This window comes from Suricata suricatta, chromosome 8 (assembly GCF_006229205.1).
Source record: "Suricata suricatta isolate VVHF042 chromosome 8, meerkat_22Aug2017_6uvM2_HiC, whole genome shotgun sequence".
In the NCBI taxonomy this organism is placed as follows: domain Eukaryota; kingdom Metazoa; phylum Chordata; class Mammalia; order Carnivora; family Herpestidae; genus Suricata; species Suricata suricatta.
Window position 1 is genome coordinate 63874540 of NC_043707.1, and position 22989 is coordinate 63897528.

General features: G+C 41.8%; 1 long non-coding RNA gene across 1 annotated transcript; it reads right to left on the bottom strand.

Annotated features, from left to right (window-relative positions):
- Positions 1-4839: 4839 nt before the first annotated feature.
- Positions 4840-11895, bottom strand: LOC115300284. Its single transcript, XR_003912585.1, has 2 exons — positions 11739-11895; positions 4840-4991 (listed from the first exon to the last, which is right to left on the bottom strand). It is a non-coding gene; the product is annotated as an uncharacterized LOC115300284 (long non-coding RNA).
- Between the last annotated feature and the right edge of the window lie 11094 nt (positions 11896-22989).

Below are 22989 nucleotides of genomic sequence, written 5' to 3' on the forward strand. Positions count from 1 at the left end.
CTACAACGTGGATAGGAAGAGACTTTTTTTCTCCTTGCTCCTTGGCCTGCGTATAGCAGTGAAACAGAAACCAATGGATTCTTTTAAATCTTTTAACCATATGCAGATGAATAAGCAAATGGTTGGACTTGGTTCCTAATCTCTTTTCCTTCCCTGAATAACTTTTTTTTTCCACTCTAATAAACTTTAGCATTTAAACAGAAGTCATGTGTCACATATATGACAATTAACAGCAAGAATGTAGAAAACGAGATAGCTGCTGAACATGAAAACTTAATTAATAGCCAAGCCATTCAACCGAAAATAAGAACAGTGTTTCTGGCAGGGAAATGTGAAATCTTTTTTCTAACTTGGGATTCTTTCCCCCCTTCCCCCCTCAGTCTTTTTAGGGTAGTGATTTAAAATTCAGTGCCTACACAGAGAACTTTTTTTGTTTTCAGTTGAACCCTACTGACTGAAGCACAACAATCTTTCAATGGCATTGAGTAGGGCCACCCTCCCCACCCCTGGGTCTCCCAGGGAATTACAAAACCCAGAATCTGCAAACTGAGACTCCTGCAGGAACCAAATGGAAGGAAAGTTGAACAGTAGCAGGGAGGATGAAGGAGTCTGGAACGGAGACCATCTTCTCTCTGAAAAAAAGAGGAAAAGCAGTTTCATTCTTCAAACAGAAGGGAAAGAAAACAAGACTTTTATGGTAATACCATATACAGAGTTGGCAGAATTCGGCAGGGGATAAAAAGTATCCAAAATGGTCCCTTATTCAGTTCCCGCCAGGCAACCGGATGAAAAGAGGTGCCATTTTCAAGCTGATAGTCCCTGAATTCTCTGGATGTGTAGCTGTGCAAGGCCTCTAGAAAGGCCCAAACCTTGGTCCGTTGACCCCCGCAGAACAGGCAGAATGTGAAATGGCCTTATGGAGAGAGCTTAAATGTTCACCAAAAATCTTAGAGAAAAGAATTACTGGATTCATGGATGAAATGATAGAAGGTCTGAGATTTGATTCAAAACTCATCGCCAAGATGGGGAAGGAAGGAGAGTTTATGGATGAAGCAGGATTAGCTATACATAATTGCTGCAGAAGCTGAGGACAATGGGTGTACAATATCATACACCAAACTCATCATATTATTCCCTCTACTTTCCTACGTGTTTGAGCATGTCCATAATTAAGAGTTTTGAAAATATAAGTCATCGGGGCGCCTGGGTGGCTCAGTCGGTTAAGCCTCCGACTTCGGCTCAGGTCAGATCTCACGTTCGCGGGTTCGAGCCCCACGTTGGGCTCTGTGCTGATCGCTAGCTCAGAGCCTGGAGCTGCTTCCGGTCCTGTGTCTCCTTCTCTCTCTGCCTTTCCCCCTCTCATGCTCTGTCTCTCTGTATCAAAAATAAATTAAAAAAACATTAAAAAAAAAAAAGAAAATATAAGTCATGACCGGGCGCTTGGATGGCTCAGTTAAGTTAAGCAGCCGACTCTTGAGCTCAGCTCGGGTCTTGATCACAGGGTTGTGAGCTCAAGCCCTGTGTTGAGCTACTTGCCGGGCTTAAAACATACTTAAAAAAGTAATAATAATAAAAATATAAATCATGTGAGAAATCTTCAAATGCTAAAAAGTCAAAGAATATATTACTATAGATAAGATGAAACAAACTTAGGTTTTACAAGAGAAATTTCAAAATTACTGTTATTTCATATTTAACTCATGAAAACAAATTCAGTCAGTCTAGAGATCTGATTCCTGAGCCAGCATAGGTTTTTATTCACTCCTGGGCCTTTCAATACACTGCTCTCAAGTACAAAATGTCACCTTGTTCTTTACCCATGTGCTTCTCATTGTTCAGTAAATATTTGTGGTGTTCCAACATCAACATGGTGAGCCACTCACAGAAGGCCTTGGAGCGCTGACCCACCGAAGGTGCCCCTTTCTGCAAGGACACACTCCTTGCCCCTTTTCTGAAAATCACGAGAGCACAAGTCACCTCTGTGGACCTTGAGTATTAAAGGTGATGCCTTGTGGAGCAGAGGAAAGGCAGCTGCGTGGTCAGAGCCCAGCTTCAGGTCCTGTATGTGCTTCCTAATGGTGAATGGTACTATTTCTGTGTTTTCTCACCACATAACATGAAGGACTTGGACAAGATCATGCTCAAGGTCTCTTCAGATAACAGAACTGCTACCACGATTATTGTGACCATCATTTATTGAGCGCTAACAACCTGCCAGGCCGCACAAAGCACAGTATACACGCTGACCCATTTAACCCTCAGATCCAGGCAACAGAGGCCCCTCTCTTCCCTCCTTGTGGGGCCAGAATGGTGCGACACTCCGAGCCCATACTGCTTTTCTAGACCAAACACTGGCTGCCTTGAACCCTTGAATCATCCGCCTCAGTGGCAGGGCTTGCAAGGGCCTCTTCCCCAGGTACGCTCTCCCAAGTTTGGCTTCCTGGGTGGGGTGGGGGAGTGGAGAGTGTGGAAAGATCCAGACCTGCAGGTTGGGGGTGGACACTGCAAGAAAGTCCTCACAATGTGAGAAGGGACCAGGTAGAAGGAAAAGAGAGATGGGCTGTGGGCCCAGGGTGTGTTATTTACACTCTTGCCTGGGGTCCTGTAAATGTTAGGGGTGGGCCTAACGAAGTACGGATTATTATTATTGTTGTTGTTGTTGTTGTTTTATATCTATTTTCCAGAGACTAAAACTGAGACGCAGAAGCTGAGTCGTTTGTCCCAGGTCGCACAGCTGGTCAGTGGCAGAGCGGAGCTCAGGTTACCAGCCTTGCGATTTGCGCTCTTCCCTTTCATGCTGTCACCCAACACAACCGCAGGATCCGCCGTCCCAGGGGCTCTCGAGAGACCCAGGTCGGTCCTGAAAAGCTGTCCGCCACCCGTTGAGCTGCTCTCCTTCGCGCTCTGTTCTCTGCCAGCTGAGAATGTAGCAGACGGCAGTGGTGGCAAAGCCGCGTCCAAACACAATTACCATGGGAAAGTCGATTCAACAGAAAAATATTTGATACAAGAGTATGACAGTTAATCCTAGGATTTCACATTCTGTTCTGAACTTCTGACCCACAGCTGCAAGCCCCGCCACGGAATATCAAGAAGGTAACTTAACTAGATTTTGACCCTGTCGAGCAAGTGTTTGGCCAATCCAATAAGTAGGTCTTTGTTGATTTCCTTTAAACTCTAAAACCAGGAAATTACTTCTAATATGTTAAGACCCCCACCTTCCCTCCAAGGACATCCTAGGTCACAGAAATAAAATCTAAACAAACATACTTTCAATTACTCTTCATAATGAAACATCCAGCAAATTCGAGGTAATTTGAAAAAGCAAATTTCGGAACAAAGCTATAAAAATAATCTTAGAGTATTTTTAGAAGGCATAATTTGATACACTTAATACCAAATACTCGATTTAGGTATGTTTGGATACGAATCACAAATATCTGAAGTTAGTGATAATAATCATAGCTAGCAGTATTGAGTACTTCCGGTATGCCAGGTACAATTACTCCTGGCTGGACCCTCACAACAACCACGTGAAGAGAGAGAAGTTAGTAAGCTTAGCACTAATTCTATACACAAAGGGGTTTAACAGGCTATCATGTATAATAGAAAAAATTGGAAACAATCTAAATTGAAAAATGTTTCATAAATTTTATATCCAGACAATGGACTAGTGTGTAGTCATTAAAAATTCTATTCCTGAAGGATATTGAATGGCATAGAAAAATGTGTATGGCGTTATATTTAGCAAATTTTTCAAAATGATGCAAAAATGTATATTATGAGCACAGTTTGAAACTCTAAATATATGCAAAGTTTTTAAAAGGCTAAAAACATGTAAAAGGTTTATGGATATCTCTGAGTTAAGAAATTATGAATCAAGTTTATTCCATTATTATTTAAATTCTATTTTGATTATGTATAACACAATGAAAGTAAGATTTTTTTTAATGTCTGAATTCTTGTGAATTCAGGGAGTAAAAAAAAGGAAAACATAATATGTCCAAAGAAATACCATACTGGCAAGTGTAACAAATATGAATAGAAATAACTACTTAATAAACATGTGTCTAATACCTAGGGTCTTACATGCCGCTTTCACAACATCTCACTTGATCCTGCAAAGGCACTGAGAGGTAAGAGGCCTAACCCCCATTTTTCAGATGATGAAAATAAAGCTTTGAGACGTTGTGGCTTTTCCAAGGCTCCACAGACCGGACGTGGTCAAGCCAGGACTAGAATCTTGGACATTCAGTCACAATGTGGCATCTGTGAACACAGGCCCAGTGTGTGGGCAGCTAGAAATGTGTTGTCCTGACCACAGTCTGACTTATTCAACATGAAATTGAATAAGTATGGCAGCCGATTAAGCCTCATGCCAATTTATGGGAAGGCCAGTGAAACAGGAATCTGGAGACCTGAGTTCTAGTCTTGAATCTGCCATTAATTAGGTCTGTGGGCAAATCTTTTGACCCCTCTGTTCATCTAGATCCAACAGAAATGCAATCGAGCTTCTTAGGCCCAATGCCTGTCCTAGAGGCCAGTTGCCTGCATTGCCACATGCCCAAATCCTCTAATATGATTCTAGAAGCTTTGAATGGCAATGTTCATCTCTCCTGAAGATGGGGGTAGGGGAGCGGTTATCACACATCACCAGCAAAACACCCTTACGGCTTCCTTTAAACACTTCCTTCCCCCGCCCCCATTCCCTCTTCCTTTACCGGCTGCCAAAATTCTTTTTCTATCTCTTTCTCCCTTTAAAACAAAAACAAAACAAACATTTTTTCACCTCTTCTTTTTCTGAGTCACTCTTTGTGATTTCTCCCTATTCCAAGTCTATTTTCACTTAACACACATTTATTTCATTCTGCTGTTCCCCAGGACTGTTCTTGGTGCTGGAAGGTATGGCAGTCTACTGCACAGTCCATCCTTTCTTGCATGGAGCGATCCAACGTGGTCTCAGCTTTGGTTTGCATCCAGCCAAAGGCAGCCTGTGGGGGAATAGGGAGTCCTTGCATTACTGATCATTTTTTAGCATTACATATAAAATAAGACACAAGTACTTAGTGTTCTTAACGAAACTGTCAGCTCTAGTTTTTTAAATAATTCTATGATTCCACTAAAATAAAGACATAATGCTGTAGGGGGGAAAATTCCTCTACCCTTCTAGGTTTTTAGCTGAGACACACCCTGTAAGAAAAGTGAGATTAATAAGAATAAAATAAATTTAATTTGGCACATACAGGGGCCCTAAAAAAGGGAGGGTACCCTTCACATGGGGAATTTATTTCCTGCTTCCAGAATGATAGAGGAGGTCAGAATATCCTTCTTATACTGGCTGTTGCCCAAGTAACTTACATTCAGAATAATCACTGCGCCCGAGTGGCACACCCTGGCACAGCCAGTCCGGAACCCCATCAGTTCCCTCCTTGGAAACATCCCCGTAAGTTTTACAGTTCAGATGTTGAGCTGATATCCATATCTCATTGAATCAGCCCAGAGAATAGGCCAGACCAGTTAAATATTTGTGTCTAATTTCAGGAAGTGTTTTTGCAGGAAGGCTCCTGAAGTTAGTTCTGTATGGTGCAAGCAATCAGGTGTTTAGTGATCCAAAACAGAAGAAAAGCAATGATTAGTGAGTAGAGGAGACTCCAATTCTAGTTTCTGAGTTCTGAAGAGTTCTAGATGTCCGGCTCAGATTATCTTTAGACAAAGGACAGAATCTCACAGATTCCCCTGATGTGCAGTTTGAATATCTGAGTGAGTGAGATCTTTCTGAGTGGCCTGGATAGCAATAGGCATGAAGATTGTCCATATATGAGCTGTTGTGTTGATTTGTATCGTATTGTATTGTGTTGTATTGTATTGTATTTTTTTTTACTGCTATTGTGTTGATTTCTGTAGTTCATATCAAGTTGTCCAGCTTTAGTTTATGTGGCTTTGGAAAATTGGCAGCTTTAGTTCTCAATGATTCTAGAAGGGTGGGAGAAACATTGGAATGTTAGTGTGGAGAGTGGTCACAAGATAATGGAAGAAACTAGAAGAATTCAAGATCTAGTCCAGTTTAGGGATGAAAAATGAAACCTCAAAGACAACAGAACTAGAATCTAATATCCACAAGGGCATGTTATAATTTTTACTGAAACATGTTTTTTCTGTCTACAATCACCGCATTTCTATCAACAGTAACCACAGGAAGACCAACTTAATTACAAATTAAGTCTAGTTTCAGTAAACTTGCCTTGATTGTTTATATAAATGCAGCAAGAATAGCTTTTGATCATATAGAATCTTTAGTCTGCTTTACTGGAACTTCTCATAAAGAATTTCAGATTGGACTTTTAAAAGTCTCTCAAGGCTAAGAAGCCAAAAACCCAAGGACTAGTCTTCAGACTTCACTTGTAACATCTATAGTTTTGGGTATATTGCTCTCTTCTTGAGGTCACCAAAATATTCTGAGGCTTCAGGGCTTGCCAGCAAGTCACCTTCCTTACCCACATGGTAAGACTGGGGGGGGGGGGAGCGCTGTAAGCCAAGTACCAGGGCAGTTTTTCCAAGGGACGTTATCAGCTCCATAAAATCAACTTTAGTTCCTTAAAACTGCCTGATTATGTCTGAGTCTATTTATGTCTCTCTCAAACATGACCTTCCAGCCAACATGCTGGTAACACAACCAATGCCTCCAGTGTCTTGTTATAAAGAGAACAAATTCTGATTGAACCCATACAAATAGCTAAGAAAACTCACTGAGAACTTCCAAATTCTAGGGGGATGAAGTGGGGAGAAAAGGATAAATGGGTCATATTTGTTCACAAAGGTATATTTTACCAAATTGCTCTAAGTCATAGTTAAAGAAAAGAGAAAAGGGTATCTTTCCTTAAATCTGGAAGAACAAAAGATTTTTAAAATCAGCAGTATTTCAAACAAAGTCATAAAAAAGTATAATTATCCTCCTCAGTGCACACAGTTTCATTTAATTAGTTCTCGTTCTGCTTGAATCCAGTTTTTCCATTAGTTCTGGAAATTCTTACCCAGTTCAGCTTGATGATCTCAAAGTTATTAGAAGCCTGTATTCTAGAGTACATGTCAGAATCCCTCCCATGAATCTCTCTGAAGATGAAATACATTTACAAAAGCGTCAGAGGAAAACAATAACTGTCTATAAATGACAAAAGACTTAAAAATGTCCATGGTTAAATATCTGATGAGAGTTTATTAAAATGTAATTGACAAAGAAATATGGTTATTTTTATGCCATACAACATTTTATAATAACTAGAAGCATGACTGATAATATTATACCAGGATGTACCAAATTCTTAGGAATTTTACATAATTTCTGGACGCTTATATTAATAACATTCCCCCATATAATATTACCTAGGAAGGTTTATCACCACTTATTTGGCAAATGCTTCCCATGTAATTTAAAACAACAAATAAGGCTAATTAGTGTAACATCTCACTTCTTATTAGGAGAGAGAACAAATCCTTTGACTTGTCCCGGGAACTCTCTGGAAATTCCCAAAATTTGTTTGAGGTCAAAGAGATGTCATTTAGAATCTGATTTGGGGGAATTTTGTCAAAAAGATCAAAGAGGTTTTAAAACACTTGGTCAGATAGGATCATAGGTCCCTATGAAACAATAGTTATCCATTTAACCATGGTAACAAAGACTTTGCAGGCAAATACCAGAAGTTAAGTAGTTGTAAGTAAAACTGAGCTCTTTTAATAGAGAAGACTCAGTTGTTGGGTTGTTTTTGTTTGTTTGTTCGTTTGTTTTTTAAGTAGTCAAAGTCCTGAACACATTAAAACACAAAATATTTGCTTTCTAGGCAGATTACTTAAAAGGTAAGGGAAAATCTTTTACAATCCTTATCAGGACTAGACCAAGAATCCAAGCAAACTTTGTCCTTTTAACGCATGAAAGAAAACTAAGTTTCAGTTTTACATAAGCACACTATTGTTACTAAAGCTTATGTTTAAAACCCTTGTAACAAATCCATTCAATTTCATTCAGGTTGGTCACACATAAAATTCCTTTTCCAAAATCTTTTTTTTTTCTCGCAAACTTTCTAACAACTTTCTATGTCCATTTTAGATTGTTCCCTGTCATCTTTCCCACTCAGAAATAATCAGCTTTACTTTAGGACAAAATTACTTTCTTTTCCCTCAACAAAAAAAAATGTATCTCCATTCTCCATACCTTTTTTTGCCAAAAAAACCAAAACCCACATATCCTACATTTCTTGCATACGGAGTTGTTTACCTTATTATTTAAAGTAATTTTAATTGCATATATTAATCCTAAGAAACCTTAGTTTCTAGTGAAAACTAAGAAGTAAGCAATTGTGAACTGTTATATCAGCATTCCTTATATTGGCAAATTTATGAATGTATTTCATAATTTCTAGAAACATAATTTCCTTATAGCAGAATTTTTTAATGTGGCACAAGACATGTTTACTAATTGACCCCAATATCCTCAGTTCTTCTGTATTAATAAGTCAAAATAGGTAAGCTTAGACTTGTTTAGCAATTAGTATTTCCATATGTTCTCTTATTGGAAATGCTCTAGACACTCGGTGAATACCATCATATGATTTAATTTAGATGGTGGAAATTACTAAAAAGATTTGGAAAAGTAAGCAATAATCATTGCTAAAAAGTGCACCTAACGACTCATCTCATTTACATGTTTTGAGTTCATTTGTTCTTAACAGTCATGCTTAGATTACTCTTCAAGATTTCATGAAACATTAGGTAGCCATTATCTTAATTGTTTTTCTTTGCTGACAGATTTCTGTAACCGATAACATGAGCTTTTTTGATTTTTAGTAAACCTAGGTAGAATAAAAGTATTATACTAAATGCTGAGAACTCTAAAAGTATAATACATGTCTCTGTATTATTTAAACCAACAAATTTAAACTACTTTTTATTTGCCAAAAGTTAGTCTAGATAACGTGAACTTGAAGAACCTTTAGGTTAGCTTCTATTATGTTTCTGAGATGTAGAAATACTTACGTCAAAAGTGCTTATTTTTAACCCAGTTAACAGAGCTCTTTTATTTTATTTTATTTTTTTAATGCTTTATTTATTTTTGAGACAGAGTGAGACAGAGCATGAGCGGGGAGGGGCAGAATCTGAAGCAGGCTCCGGGCTCTGAGCTGTCAGCACAGAGCCCGATACAGGGTTCGAACTCACGAATGTGAGATTGTGACCTGAGCCAAAGTTGAAGGCTTAACCAACTGAGCTACCCAGGCGTCCCCAGAGCTCTTTTACAAATTAACTTTGGCAATGCCATTCGGAGGTACATAAATAGCCACACCTAGACATACATACAGCCAAATACAGATACCTTACATTTTTAAATTTTAGCTGTGAATCAGGTATGACAATATAAAACTCGCTAGTTTATAAATAACAGCTGGAATAAGTTAAGTTTATTCATTCAGACAACTAAAGCTTTTATTGTTTGTGAAGATGACTTTTAAGATGTGTATTTGCCCTTGAGAAGTAACCTTAAGGAGGCTGTAGTCTATAGAGTTGGAGCAAGAGAGCCTTTCCAGCATCTGTATTTCAAAAGGTCTCTTTCCCCTTTTTTATTTTCCAGACTCCAATGAGTTTGTTACCTCCTGGGGTGTTTACTTTTCAAAGATGTGGTAAGATTTACATCTTCAAGGGACAGAGAAGGAATGCAAGTTTTCTTCTAGGAATTTGGATGTATTTCTCCATTATCAGAAGTCTAGAGTAATTGCTATCTAATTTTTTTTTCTTCTTCAGTGCAGGACAATTGCGCGTCCAGTGCCCTTCCAGTGATTTCTGCAGTGTTGTGTCTGAAGGCAGATAGGAAAGGGTCTGAGTGGATTTTGAGTTGCTTTCAGAGTTACGCTTTTGTTTTTCTTAAAAGTTAAGTTGTAAATTAAGAATTATTGGGACCTCTGGCGTGTTCAGTCTTAATCTCATGGTTGTGAGTTCGAGCCCCACGTTGGGTATAGAGATTACTTTAAAATAAAAAAGAATTACTGACTTTTAACTCTTTTCTAAATTTGCATTCCTGCAAGCTATCTTCAAGGGATTGTGCAACCTCTTTCATTAAAACACTGAGAGGCTGATTTGCCTACTCAACCATACTATTTTGAATGTTCCTTTTTATATCAGAGAAAATTTCCAGCTAAGATGGAAATCAAAACATAACGATGTTCTGTTGTCCAGGGGACATGAATTCTTGGGTGGGGGCTTAGAATATATCCACAAAGGACATTGCATAGGAAAGCCTGAAGCCAGCATAGAGCCCAGCAAAATGAGCCTTATTGTCCAGTCCAGGCACCTCTGCTGAATTTATTTCCTGGCTTTTAGCATTTACATGAATAACCTGTAGACCATGGGCCCAGAGATTAGGCTGGAGTGCTCTCTGTGTATCTTGTAGGGAAAGGGAAGTTAAAAGAAGCAGCTTGGTGTTTAAGGGATTTTCTGGGGGAAGGTGGAGGAGTTTGAGGTGTTAGCTTTCTTGCTGAGGAGACAGAGGAGCCAGGTTTGGTTTTGTTTTTTTTAATGTTTATTTATTTTTTAGTATATGTGCTGCCGAAGCGAGCACAATGTTTATTTATTTTTTGACAGAGAAAGGCCGTGACAGGGAAGAGGCAGAGAGAGGGAGACACAGAATCTGAAGGAGGCTCCAGACTCCAAGCTGTCAGCACAGCCTGATGGGGGGCTCGAACTCATGAACTGTGAGATCATGACCTGAGCTGCGACTGGACCCTCAGCCGACTGAGCCACACAGGCGCCCGAGCCAGGTTTTAAGAAAGGGAATTTACATTGCATATGGACTTTAATTTTGTTCTAAGTTTAATTTCTGCTCTTTCATCTAGTTAAAGGTGTCCCCAAGGCTAGTCATTCTACTTCTTTGAATCTACTTTTTAATTCCATAGGTACTAATGAAACAATTGTTTAGGGTGAATGCTCCTAAAGCTTTTTTTTGCAAATACAGAAGTTTTTCAAATTCAAAAGATCCACTGTTTGGAACTATGACTGTTGGATCTATGAATCCCTGTAGCCACTCAAACCAACAAACTTGTTTTTGGCTTCACCAGGATACAAGAGGTGCCCCCAAAGGAGGGCGCAAATGGTACAGTCCTCACAAGATCCAGAAAGCAAAGGCCGTTGTCGTCAAAGATGGTAGGAATTGTGTGGTGAAAACAGTGTCTCCAAGTCTCTTGTGGAAAAACAAATCTGTGGCAGAGGGGCATGTGCTACTGCCATGAACTTTTCCAGCACTAATGAGACAAAGAAGGTTGAGATGACAGAGGCCCCTTGTGTACTGGGACCCCTTATACCAAACTCCCCTGATTGCTGGCACAGTGTACAAGGGGAACACTGCTTGACTTCGTGTCTCAGAATCCCGGTCTATTCAACCGGCCACCGGAGGCATGCCGGTTTGTACAGCTTCCGGATGGTGCAGGCCAGAGGGAATGTTCTTAGTGGTCATAAAGCCAAACTCTCAGGACACAGAATAAGACAAAGGAAAACCTCACTAGACCCATGATGTTTCCCTTTATGATAAATGACACAAAAGACAGAGACAGGAGAAAGCAATAACCATGTCTGGGGGAAGGAGGATCAATAGAAAACAAGAGTACGCGTTACCAAGTCTTCACCAGAGTCGCTGTAGAAATAGCTGCACAGGTATTTTCTCCCGCCAATCTGAATTTTTAAAAAGGCCTCTCACCACTCACTTCCAACAGACCCGCAAGCAGAATTCCTGGCTTCTCTCATGGCTTGTCGGAAATCCCAAGTTCTCTTAGCTGCAGCAGTTTTGGACCAAGCAGTGCCCAGCTAGTGAAATCTCCTGGCTGGCTTGTCACGTCTGCAGGGGAAAAACATAAATTTCCCTCTAACCTTCTAGTTTCTTGGCCAAGACACACCCTGTAATAAAAGAGATGAACAGGAGAACAAACTTAATTTCATTTAGTACCTACAAGGGCCTCACAGTTATGATGCCCAAAGTAGGAAGCAGAGCAGGCTGCTGCTGTACCTTTCAGACAAAGAATAAATGTATAAAGAACTGATAAGACAAAGGATTCCTCTACCCTCCAGGTGCAGGGAGGGTATCCCTCACGCAGGGACTCCGTTTCTCCCTTTCAGAGGGACAGAGGAGGGACAGAGTGTCCTTTTTGCGCTTGCTGTTTCCCAAGTAATCGTAATTCAAAATAATCAACATGCCAGAGTGACACACCCTGGGCTGGCCTGCCCTGAATCCCATCGATAGCATCCTGATAATTATAGCAAATATTTATTGGGCACCCACAGGGCTTCTCAGCACTAATGACCTTCCACTGAACTTTCACAATCCAGTGGACTGTAGTGCTATTGTTGCACTCCTTTCCTCAGCAAGGATACTGAGCTTTAGGGACTCCTGCTGACGTGCCTAAAGTCAGATAGCCCCTGGGCAGCAGCTCCGGGATTCAGACCCAGCCCTGCCTGACTCGAGATACTGCTTTGCTGTGTCCACTTCCCACTGCTGCCCCTTCCTCACCCCAAGTGTGGGATCTCCAGGACTACTGACAGGGTTCTAATTCTTTTTTTTTTTTTTTTAATTTTAGAGAGTGCACAAGCGGAGGAGAGGAGCAGAGGGAGAGAGAGAATCCTAAGTGGGCTCCATGCTCAGCGTGGAGCCCGACGTGGGGCTTGGTCCCACGACCCTGGGATCACGACCTGAGCAGAAATCAAGAGTCGGGTGCTCAACTGACTGAGCCACCTAGGCACCTCATTACTGACAAGGTGTTAGAGTCTACTTTTGTTTCATTTTTAGCATATCTCCTCTCTTAGTCTGTCCAAATTACTATGACAGAAATACCATAGACTGGATGGCTTATAAACCACAGAAATTTATTTCTTCCACATCTGGAGTCTGGGGAATCCAACTGGCAGATTTGGTGTCTGGTGTAGGCTACTTTCTGGTTCATAGATGGCCACATTTTGCTGTAACCTCTCATGGAGGAAGGGACAGGACAGCTCTCTGAGGTCTGTCTGTCTTTTTTTTTAATATTTATTATTATTATTACTATTATTTTTCAGAGAGAGAGTCCTGGCAGGGGTGAGGGCAGAGAGTGGAGGACAGAAGATTGGAAGCAGGCTCTGTGCAGACAGGCTGACAGCAGTGAGCCCAATGTGGGGCTCAAACTCACGAACCTGGAGATTGTGACTTGAGCCAGTCAGCGGCTCAACAGACTGAGCCACCAGGTGCCCCTCGGAGCTGTCTTTTATGAGCAAACTAATCCCATTCATGAGGGCTCCACCCTCATGACCTAATCACCTCCGGAAGTCCTTTTTTTTTTTTTTTTTAATTTAAAAAGCTCCATGCATGATGCTGTTTAGAGAAGTAACTTGTCTGCCTCTCAACATGCTTTAAAGTCATGGGCTTAACAAAGCCACTCTAGCCCTCTGATGTGGTATCTCTTCTTCTTTCTGGTTTTCTCTCTAGATACTTGGTTTCAAATTACTACTACAATCTCCAGTCGGTGACTTTTTTTTTTTTTTTTTTTTAGTTTTCTTAGAAGACTGCTTTTCTCTGCAGATCAGTAAGAACCCCTGGAGGGATTCATGAAGAACCAGGACAGATTTTTATTTCTATCCTAAAAACAATGGGGTAAGTGGCCACATGTCTTTGGTGAGCTGCCAGCACATTCTTCATAACAGCATTGGGTAGAGTGATCTGGCACTTCTAACTTGATTTAATCGAGATAATTCTATTTAGTGTCAGGGTATTTATGAAATTGTTGTTTCTTCCATTGCCTAACAGCATTTTAGAGGTGAATGTCCATAGAATTAAAGTGCCTAAGGGCCGCCAGAATCCTGGCTTCCATAGGATGCTGAGCGTATACATTGAAGGCGGTGTGTGGCAAAAGGCATACTGCAGTTATGAAAAGGAAACAAGTCAGCTACACAATGGAAGGATTTCCTTACCTTTTCCTCTACTGTTTCAATGGGTGAAGGGGTCTAAAAGTCAGATACGTTTAACCAAATCTATTAACTTTTCACAAATTTACTGGTTTGTAAATAGGAGTTAATCTACACCACACACAAATAATGTATTAAGCAGTTTGAAAAACTAAGGGTCTGGCTTACCACTATTACCTACATAAAGTACCTGCTAATTATACATATAATATTTTAAAATATTTTTTTCCACAATGACTAAGCCAAGGATTCTTAAACTGGAGTCCACGGAAAGGTCTGAAGTTTGGGAGATTTATCAATGTATTTTTTTTTCAATAATATTTTATTGTCAAATTGTTTTCCCTACAATACCCAGTGCTCTTCCCCTTAAGTGCCCTAGGTCCAGGGGGGTCCACACCCCTCTTATCAATGTATTTTATAAAGGATAGTCCACAATTCTCATTAGATTCTCTGTAACTCTTTGCCTACCCTCACCCGCCCCAAAAAAGGATACCAAACTTACACGTAAAATTTATTTTACCATTTTTTTCATTCTGAAGCTTGAAATTTAATGAGAAAACAATCTTATCTTCCTTTCCTTCTGTGCCTGTGCCATCACCCGACAAGTCTGAAAATGAATGGTGTGGCGGGAGGTAGGGGTGGTGCATCTGTAAAGTCTTCTCTGAGGGCAGCAGGAGGCAAAAAAACAAAAAAAGAAAGACAATTTTAATGTCTATTTATTCATTTTGAGAGTGAGAGAGTAAGAGTGGAAGGGGCAAAGAGAATCCCACACGAGCCCTGCATGGTCTGTGCAGAGCCTGGTGCAGAGCACGACCTCGAGAACCATGAGATCATGACCTGAGCTGAAATTAACAGTCTGTCACTTAACTGACTGAGCCACCCACTTGCCCCAGAAAAAAAACCAAAAAAACAACTTTGTTTAAAAGACTTTTTTAAATGTTTATTTATTTTTGAGAAAGAGACAGAACGCGAGCAGAGGAGGGACAGAGAGAGAGGGAGACACAGAATCCAAAGCAGGCTCCAGGCTCCGAGCTGTCATCACAGAGCTGGATGCAGGGCTCAAACCCACAAACTGTGAGATCATGACCTGAGCTGAAGTCAGACGCTTAGCCAACTGAGCCACCCAGACACCCCTACTTTTTTCAAATAGTGGTAGAAAATTTTTTTAACAGAAATCTGCCTTGATTTTTTTTTTTACTTTTCTTCCTGAGTTTCTTGATGATTACTGTTGTTATTTAGTACTCTTCACTGTAAATTCTTCTGCGGGATGATTGTAAATTACTAGATTCTGTTTTGGCTAGCAGAGCCAACACAGCACATTTCTGTTCTGGTATAAATTAAGTGATGTGATGACATATGCTCAGTGGTTAGACTGACATGCAAAATAAATCAAATGTAATCACTGGAATATAAGTTTGAGATATAAAGTAAACCATTTTGGGGTTGAAACAAAAGACAGAACCATAGAAGAAGCAGCTCGCCAAAGCACGAATAAGCTAATTCTGCTTGCCGTCAGCAAAAGAAAAATAATTTCAATTGGATATTTTATTTTTCTTCTTCTGTGAGTACCACACAGAGAAGTTAATAACTCAGATGTGAAAGCATGGAATTCAGAGGTCGAAGGGTTGTGAGGACACCCCTTATTATTATTATTTTTTAACAGGTGAGGACATAGGACAAAAGATATTTCCAAGACACAGAGCTGACTAGTCACAGAAGCTCCAACTGACGATGCCCACATGTTGTCACTCCAGGCTTGCTTTCCACCACATGTCATCCAAAGAACGAAAGTGAGGACACTTGACTTATGATGCAGTACTATTAAAGAATGCACAGATCAAACACATTCATGATACCTAGAACTCAGGGAACAGCATGAACCGTGAACGCGGAAAGAAACACTGCCTACCTCTGAATAGCTGATAGTAAGAACACAAAGTAGAGCCGAGGTTGAACTTTGTCGTTCTGGTTCCTCGGGCAGAAGCCATTTTTTAAGTTGACTTCATTAAAATCATTTTCTGAATTTAAAGTTCTACTTGTGGAGGAGATAAAATTAGGGAACTTTTGAGAGTATGGATTTTTGTGTATCTGAATTTTTCTCCCTGGTCACGTAATCATCTGTTCCTTGTATGATTGAAGTTAAAAAGAAAAAGAATCCGAGACCCCAAGGTCTTTGTACAATGCAGTGTGGCCCCAGTGTTCTGTTCTACAAGCCTGGCGGTAGCTAGCTGTTGAGTGTTCTCCATGCTCAGCCCATATGTGGAATTCAAAAGAAGAGAAAAAAGACCTCACCCTATTTGTGGTGGAATGTAGTTATGGCTCCTTTCTTTTGGCCTTCCAAGGAAGAAAGGCCAAAAATGTGATTAAAATAGAATTTATAGGGGGGCCTGGGTGGCTCGGTCTGTACAGAGTGTGACTCTTGATCTCAGGGTCATGAGTTCAGGTCTCGTGTTGGGCATAGAGCCTACTTAAAAAAAATAGAATTTATAACTGGAAGAAACTTTGGGGTCACTTGGGCCAACTTACAATTTACTAGACCTGAGGATGTGGACCTCCGGAAGCTACGGAGCTCCCTGGGTTAGTACAGCTAGTAAAGAAGGTTGCCAGGGCTGACATCCAGGCCTCCACTCTGCCACTGGCCTTGCCATTGCCCCCAGGGATTGTATTCCTGCAGGGGGGCAGTCCTGGGCACACGTCATCCAGCTCACTTCCACTGGTTTTTCCGTGGCCTGCACTGGGTATCCCATCAGGGAGGCCTCGTTCGACTTGTGTCCGTGTGTCCTCTTCCTGACAGGGTGTGAGGGTGCCAGTCCGAGCCTGGCGAACAGTTGCTGTGTGCCCATGGTGTTTCAGGCCCTCTGCAGAACATGCTACACACGAGCACATTTACTCCTCAGTACAACCTGATACAGAGCCGCTGCTGTCCCTCTTCTCAGGGAGGAGACTGAACGCTCAGAGGTGAAAAAACTTGCCTGAAGTCCTACAGCTGCTATGTGGTGAGACCGCGATTCAAACTTATTTATGTATGATTCCCAAACTCACTGGAAACACTGGTGGGTAGATTGTGTTTTACGCACCTCTGAATAGCTGACAGGTGCCAGCACATTGCCATACGGGTATACAGCAGGTGCACAATACATGCTTTGGGAAATGTATGAATGAATAAATGATAGATTTAGTAAGAGCTAAGCACAAGAGCTTTTTAACATGTTATCGCCAACACTTCTGATCTGTTTTGTTCACCTCTTAATGTGGGGGGTGGGGGTGGGGATCAGTCTACACAACCTAACATTCAGCAATGCAGAAATAAATCGTGTTTTTCTGTCCTCTTGACTGGCAGAATAGCAGAGCGGTTTAACACCAGGGCCCTGGTGCCAAGCTGCCTGGGTTTGACTTCTTCTTTGTTGTTGTTTTTTTTAAATTGAAATATAGTTGACATGTAATATTATATTAGTTTCAGGTGTACAACATAGCAATTCGACTTTTATAGACATTACAAAATGCTCACCACGGCAAGTGTAGTCACCAGCTGTCACCACACAACGTGATTATAGCATTATTGACTGGATTCCCTGTGCTGTACTTTCATCCCTATGACTTAATTATGTTAAAACGGAGAATTTGTACCTCTTAATTCTCTTCCGCGATTCAGCCCATTCCACACACACGCCTCCCTGCCTGCCTGGGTTTAACTCTGTCTCTGCCAGTTACCTTCACCCCGGGCAAGTTCCTGAGCTGCTTTGTGCCTCAGTTGTTTCATTTGTAAGGTGGGGATTAGAGTTGTGACTTCTTTATGGGGTTGTTTTGAAGATAAAGCAAGTTAATAGATGTAAGGCACATCGTAAAACACAGTAAACACTCAATAAAGAGCTTTGTTAACTTAAATACGTTTCTTCATAGCCCTTGTAAAAACCCTTACCGTCCTTTTGCAGTAAAGCCTTTCCAAAAAGTGCTTCGTACCGGGGTTCTGTCTGTGTCCCTGTCCTGGCGTTTCCTGCGTGCGCGCTGTGTGCACCTCCCATTATTAGTCCCTCCTGCTGCTGCTGGATGTTTCCAGCGGCCTCAGATACCCCCGGGCTCTGCTGCACTTGGGTGGCCCGTGACGCGAGATAACAGGAACTGAAACGGCAGAAACTGAAAGCAAAATAGAAAAATTCAGCCAAGAAATGCTTGGCTGTCCTTCCCTTTGCTGTGTATTAAAAAAAAAAAAAAAAAAGATAAATCGAAAACCTGTAGAACCTCTGAAGGCAGGCATGTTAAATTTCAGGGTTGTTTTGGCTTAATTTTCTAAATATCAGTCCAGAGTTTTCATTCCTTCGTTGAACAGACATCTATTGAGTGTTTCCTAGGGGTGTGCCCTGATTCCCTATATACATCTGGTGTCCATCTAGCCTGAATTTTCCAGAACAATCCTAATTTTAAACGTCTTTGGCGACTTTTCATGGAAATAAATGAACAAGGCAGAGGGAGAAGAGGCTTTGTCAGACCTTCTGGCCAGGGTTTGGCTCCGTATTTCCTTTCAGCTGTGTTTCTGCCTGCCCCGAGCTAGGAGCCGCGGGGGACACACGTCTCCCCCAAGCCCTGCGGGGCCGTGCGGGGCGGCTGAAGGGAGCTAACGCCCCAGCTCCGCGGCTCCCACTTTGGAGCAAGAGATTTCAGTATTAAACTTTTCCGCTATAATTCTGCTGGTTTCTCTGGGGCTGGCAACCCTGGAGAGTAACTTCTTATATTATTTATTCTTATAATGTTGCTTTCTAAAATGTTTACAATGAGCGGAAAAGGAAATCAAGTTTCTTCAGCTGTTGACTTATCACCACAAAGAAAATGGACACTCTGCTTCTAAGCAGTCCACGAGTAAGGAGTGACGCTCCAGAAAGCCCCGAGCCAGACAGTCCACGAGGACACCGGTCATCTGCTTTTCTCATCTTCATCTTCCCTCAGAGGAACACTTGGTAAATACCTGCAGAGGAATGAACAGACGTCTCTTACCATTCTTTTCACCATCTTAACTTTCCCAAATAAAGAGACCAAACCTTATAGGTCACCTTAAACATGCCTGAAATAATATATTACACACACAAAATATTATATATTTTATGTTTATAATATAACTCTATCTCTATGCCTGTAACATCTGGATTTACATACAGACTAACTTTTATTTACTTGATGAGAGGCTTCACCAAGTCCTCATCTATAGCAAATCTCCATAGGTTTAAAGTATAATTTGAGGAGGTGCCTGGGTGGCTCAGTCAGTTAAGCGTCCACTCTTGAGTTTGACTCAGGTCATGATCTCACAAGCTCGAGTCTCGTGTGGGGCTCTGGACTGACAGTGCGGAGCCCACTTGGGATTCTCTCTCTCTGTGTCTTTCCCTCGCTTGTTCGCGCTCTCTCAAAGTAAATACACATTAAAAGCAAAAAACCTTTAAAGTATAATTTGATTTTCATTTTTACTATGAAATAGTGGAGTCCATTAAAAGCACTTTGGTAGGGCACTTGGGTTGGTCAGTCACTTAAGTGGTCTGACTCTTTTTTAAACAAAATTTTTTAAAAATGTTTATTTATTTTCGAGAGACAGAGAGACAGAGTGCAAGCTGGGGAGAGTCAGAGAGAGAGGGAGACACAGAACCTGATGCAGGTTCAGACCCTGAGCTGTCAGCACAGAGCCTGATGCGGGGCTGGAACCCATGAACTGCGAGATTATGACCTGAGGTCAGACATTTAACCAACTGAGCCACGCAGGTGCCCCAAGTGGTCTGACTCTTGATCTCAGCTCAGGTTTTGATCTCAGGGTCATGAGTTTAAGCCTGAGATCTTAGTGCACTGGGTGTGCACTAAGCCTAAGGAGGGCACTTAAGGCTCTGCACTGGGTATGAAGTTCACTTAAAAAAAAAAGCACTTTGGTAAAACAATAGCCCTGGGTTCAAATTCAATTTCTAACTCTGACCTATTGTGTGCCTTTGGGGAGGTTTTCATCTGTCTTTTTCATCACTGTGGGTCTGCTCATGTTGACTGTGAAGTGAGAATAATCACAAATGTTCAGAGCTCAGCATTCAAGCACCTGGTAGGGTGCCGGGAGCATAGCTGTAAATGGCAGCTACTGTTGTTGTTGTTTATTAAATAAAGCTTTGTGGGAATCGAAGTATAATGCCAACGAGAACCCCAAGTCCCAGAATGCATCACAGAGGATCATGTTTAATTAGTATGAAAAAAGAGCATTTTCCGTGCCTTGTCCCGGCCAAGGGATACAACTGCTTAGACTCGCAGCATTTCATGCTTGGAGTTCTGAGAATACAGAGGCCTCCTTCACTTCCTTGTTTATGTGACAAGAGGAGGGGAAATCCCACCCTCCTCCAGCCTCTCCGGGCTGCCCTTTTGAGGCTCAGCCAGGGAGAAATAAAGCAGCAGTTAAATTCGGGAGTGAGGGCTGGAAAACTGGGATGTTGGAATTGTGGCCTAGCCAGAGGACTAATTAAAGCTTCCATTCAACAAAAATACCTAAACTTCAGTGTAAACTTTGCAGTCTGATAAATAAACCAAGAGCTGCACCATATGGTGAGGTAGGAAGTCTCCCCCTGACCGCCCCCCCCTCCCTGAGGCACGAGAGGCGCCTGAGGGACTGACAGTCCTGTGGGCTGAAAGCCTAGATATCCCCCCCCACTACCAAGCAGGGAGATTTGCTCCAGGTTCATGGTTCCAACCCCCACTGAGCTTCAAGAAGCAGGGACAGGAAAAAAAAAAATAGGGGAGGGAGGCAACTGACAGGTATGTTTCTTTTCCAGAATCTGGTCTCCAGAAGTTCTGGTTATGCGGGTACCAGCCAAGCCAAGTCTGTGGCGCGTGCGTCCCTGCGGTCCGGGGCTGCAGTAGCTCTACTGAGACCTTCTGCAGGTCAGCAGACGAACAGACATCCTCCTTGTACCACACCTGTCAAGATCTTCTAGAACTAGGTGGGACCTTCAGGAAGTGCATAAGGAGCCACAGGCGGCTAGGCATGCCCACCTCAACCCCACAAGTTAGATCTCTGTGTCCCCTCTTGTCCTCATAGGGAGCACGTGATGCCATTACAACTCAAAGTCACAAAGACAGAATAGCTTCAAGGGAGAAGACCGAGAAAACTGGCCCCCTCGTAACTGGTTACAGGCAGACAGTGTTTGGATACTTCAGACAGGGAACGTGCAGAAGGGCCCAGGGTTAACGTAGGATAGCATGATTTTTTAAGTGTGTGTGCCCATAGCCACACAGTTAGTATAGAGAGTTTGCTGAGATATGTGACACTATGTCCTGCTCCTCTCTGAATCCCACACAATGATCTGACACAGAGTTACATCCATAGTAGATTCTCAACTGCTATTTGTTGAATAAATGATAATATGCTTATTGAAATAAAGAGCCTGGGAGGTTGAGAGTGAGTGCATGGAAAAGGTAGTAAGTTACCTACATCATCATGAGGCATTGACCAGAATGTTGGTTATGGTAAATTTTTCAGTGTTATAGTCAGAACTACACAGGCTGTAGTAATCAATAAGTATTAAGAAACAATACCGGGGAGCCGGGATGGCTCAGTCAGTTGAGCATCTGACTTCAGCTCAGGTCATTATCTCACAGTTTGTGAGTTCAAGCCCTGTGTCAAGCTTTGTGCTGACAGTTTGGAGCCTGGAGCCTGCTTCAGATTCTGTGTCTCCCACTCTCTCTGCCCCTTCCCTCCTCACGCTATGTCTCTCTCTCAAAAATAAATAAACATTTAAAACAAAAACAATACCAGTCCCCTTCTGCTTCCATCTTATGCGATATGATGGTGGTGGGAGGAGACCACTTAGTTTTTGACTGATCTTTTTGCTACTGAAGGTAAGGAAGTTGTTTGCAGAGGTCCAGATACATAGCTGTCCTATTTTCAGTCCTGTTTTTCTACTCTGCTTACAAACTTCTTAATAAGAACCAAGACACAAAAACCCAACTGGTGAACAAGGAAGTCAGGTGATCTTACTCTAAGAGCCTCTCATAGCAAGGATAAACCTTGGTTCTGTCAAAGATGGACGTGTAGGGCGGTCTCCTTGGTGATAATCTTCACTGTGCCTGGTTCCAGGCAGAGAGATCAATTGTTTAGTAAAGCTCAGGTGACTGTATCTTTTCTCAAACAAACGTGACAAATCACGGGGTAATGATTATAGTGTATTCTTGAGTGGTGTTTCAAATATTGTATCTCTGTAGAAAGCTTCATATGTTCAGCATATTTTGAAAAGAACATGCTTTCTTGGGGAGCCTTGGTGGCTCAGGTTATTAAGCATCTGACTTCGGTTCAGGTCATGATCTCACGGTTCGTGGGTTCAAGTCCTGCGACGGGCTCTGTGCTGACAGCTAGCTCAGAGCCTGGAGCCTGCTTCAGATTCTGTGTCTCTCTCTCTCTCTCTCTGCCCCTCCCCTGCTCACACTCTGTCTCTCTCTCTCTCAAAAATAAACAAACATTAAAATAAAAAAAAGAAAATAATATGGCTTCCTTTACCAGAGTAGGAACAGCCTCTGAGTGAAGACAGGGGAATGAGAAATACGGTATTTTTGCAAGTACTGGTGGCTGGTCTCAACGCATTTGGGTGTATATTAAGGAAGTACTAGCTGCTTGTGATGGTTAACTTGATGTGCCAGCTTGATGGGGTTGTAGTACCCAGATATGTAGTCAAACATTATTCTGGATGTTTCTGTAAGGGTATTTGGGGTGAGATTAATATTTAAATTGGTTGCTTTTGTGTGAAGCACATTGCCCTCCATGATGTGGATGGATCCAGTCAGCTGGGGACCTGAATGGAGTAGAAATCTGACGTTTCCCTGAGCAAGAGGGAATCCTGCCAGCCGATGGCTTTTGGACTTGAACTGCAACATCAGCTCTTTCTGGGTCTCTAGGCTGCTGGCCCACCCTACAGATTTGGGACTTGCCATCTATCAAAATCAGATGAGTCAATTCATTAAAATAAGTTTCTCAATAGATTAGGTAGATAGGTGGATGGATGGCTGGATAGATAGATAGACAGA